This window comes from Penaeus monodon, chromosome 41 (assembly GCF_015228065.2).
Source record: "Penaeus monodon isolate SGIC_2016 chromosome 41, NSTDA_Pmon_1, whole genome shotgun sequence".
Classification (NCBI taxonomy): Eukaryota; Metazoa; Arthropoda; class Malacostraca; order Decapoda; family Penaeidae; genus Penaeus; species Penaeus monodon.
Window position 1 is genome coordinate 13,252,076 of NC_051426.1, and position 2,500 is coordinate 13,254,575.

General features: G+C 49.8%; 1 protein-coding gene across 1 annotated transcript in view; it reads left to right on the forward strand.

Moving 5' to 3' along the window:
• The window catches only part of LOC119598679, a 76,358-nt gene that overhangs the window by 66,191 nt on the left and 7,667 nt on the right, over positions 1–2,500 (forward strand). The gene's annotated exons all lie outside the window — the stretch shown is intronic.

The window sequence follows — 2,500 nt, forward strand, 5'->3', positions numbered from 1 at the left end:
AACCGCCCTCCAGGAGCAGACCTTTCCCTTTTTTCCCGTAATCCGGCCGGCAAACAATCTCCGTCGCGCGGGTTTTTGGGGAAGCAACCGCGATGACAAAGCGCGTTGCGGCAAATGGAGGCGGGATCGGGCGGCCTTGCTTGCCCCTGCGGCCCTGTGTTTGATTGCCTCATGCTTGCATTCTGCGCTTGATTTTTTTTTTTTTTGTGGGGGGGGTATTTGCCTATTTATCTCTTGTTTGAGTATTGTTTGTCTGTCTGTGTAATTGTTTGCTTCGTTGTTTGTTTGTTTGTCTGTTTGCCTGCTTGTTTGTCTGCTCTTTTCTGTTGACTGTTTCACTGTTTTTTCTTCCCCTTTTTTTCCCTCTTTCTCTTCACTCTCTTCTCCCTTTTCTCTTCTGTTTCTTCTGTCTCTCTCTCTCTCTCCCCTCCCTCTCTCTCTCTCTCTTCTCTCTCTCTCTCTCCTCTCTCTCTCTCTTTCCTCCTTCATCCCCTCCACCTTCCTAGTCTGTGCATAATCTATCACACTCACTTCTTCATCACCGACCGTCCTTTCCTTCACTTTATCATTTTCTCCTTCTTTCCCCCTCGATTCACACATCGCCTTCCCTCACCCACACTGGCAGGGATCTCCTCTTTCCCCATTCCATCAACCTCTTGCTCCTCTCCCCCACTCCTACCCCATCCTTCTACCCCCCGCCCCCCCCCATTCATCTCCACCTCTGCTCTGCCTCCTCCTCCCCAGCCTCCGCCCCCACCGCTCCCTCCCTTTTGCACCTCCTCCTCTCCCTCAACTCCCTTCCTCCTCCACCACCACTTCTACCTCTCCACCACCTCCACCTGCACCTCCTCCACCACACCACCTCCACCTCCTCCTCCTCTTCCACCACCACCTCCACAACCTCCTCCTCCTCACCTCCTCCACCTCATCCACCACCTCATCCTCTCCCACACTTCCTCCACCCCCCTCCTCCTCCACCCTCCCACCACCACCACCTTCACCCTCCCACCACCTCCTCGCCACCACCACTCCTGCTCCACCTCCTCCACCTCCTCCACCATCACCACCTCTACCTCCTCCTTCACCTCATCCTCTATCCCCTCCACCACCCCCTCTAACACCTCCTCCTCCATCTCCCCCGCCACCCACTCCTCCTCCACCACCACCCACCACCTCCCCTCTCCACCACCTCCTCCACCACCATCCTACTCCTCCCAAAACCTCCACCACGACCACCACCAACTCCACCACACCACCTCCACCACCACCACCTCCACCTCCGTCCCAAGAGTGGGGCGGGAGAAAGAGATAGATAGATAGATAGATAGATAGATAGATAGAGAGAGAGAGAGAGAGAGAAGAGGGGAGAGAGAAGGGGCCGAGGAATCTATAGGGGGGGCTGGGGGAATGGAAAATGAAAGAAAGAAAGAGAAATAATGCGAAAAGGGCGAGGAAGGGGAAAGGAAGGGGTTGCAAGAGTGAGGGAGGAATAAAGATCGAATATTTAGATACAGGGGAAAATATTAGTAAATAGATGGGAAAAAATTTTAATAGATGCCCAAAAAGAGGGGGGGGGGAGCGAGGGAGCGAAAAAGGGAAAGGGTAAGGGGGGAAAGGGGAAAGGAGAGAGAAGAAAAGGGAATGAGTGATGATTTGAAGAGAGGAACAGAGAGACAGTCGGGCGGGGAGAGAGGAGGGGACAGAGACAGACATCCAAAAGAGAGAGAGAGAGAAGAAAAGAGAAAAGGAGAGAGAGACAGACGACAGCAGACGGGACAGACAGACGGGCAGACAGAATAAAAAAAAAGAGACAGAGAAAGAGAGAGGGGAAAAAGGGAAAAGAGAGGAGAGAAAACAGACAGACAGACAGACAGACAGACAGACAGACAGACAGACAGACAGACAGACAGACAGACAAAGAGACAGAGACAAAAGAGAGAGAGAAAGAGAAAGAAGAAGGAGAGAGAAAAGAGAGAGAGAGAGAGAGAGAAGAGAGAGAGAGAGAGGAGAGAGAGAGAGAGAGACAGACAGACAGGACAGAGACAGAGACAGAGACAGAGACAGAGAGACAGAGACAGAGACAGAGACAGAGAGACAGAGACAGAGAGAGAGAGAGAGAGAGAGAGAGATAGGAAGTATGAGGACAAAGGCTTCCTCACGTAAATTTCATAACTCAAAGGGTAAAAGTAAACAAAGTCAGATAGTGACGTCAGAGCCAGTGATATAATACGTATTAGTTATATATTATTAATAATCATACCAACACGGCTAAAAGACTTAATGTCGTAATGAAACATCGACATGGGCAATGACAGCAGAGATAATAGTAAATTTGACTACAAAAGGTTTACTGAAATAACATTGATGTGATAATGCCGGTAATATAATCAAGATAATCCGCGCCAGTGTCGTGTTATTCTTTCTATTTACGTATTCTTATTTCCCTATGTCTATTTCATGCTTATCGTCATTATAAATTTTGCCACGGAAATTAAGGGCA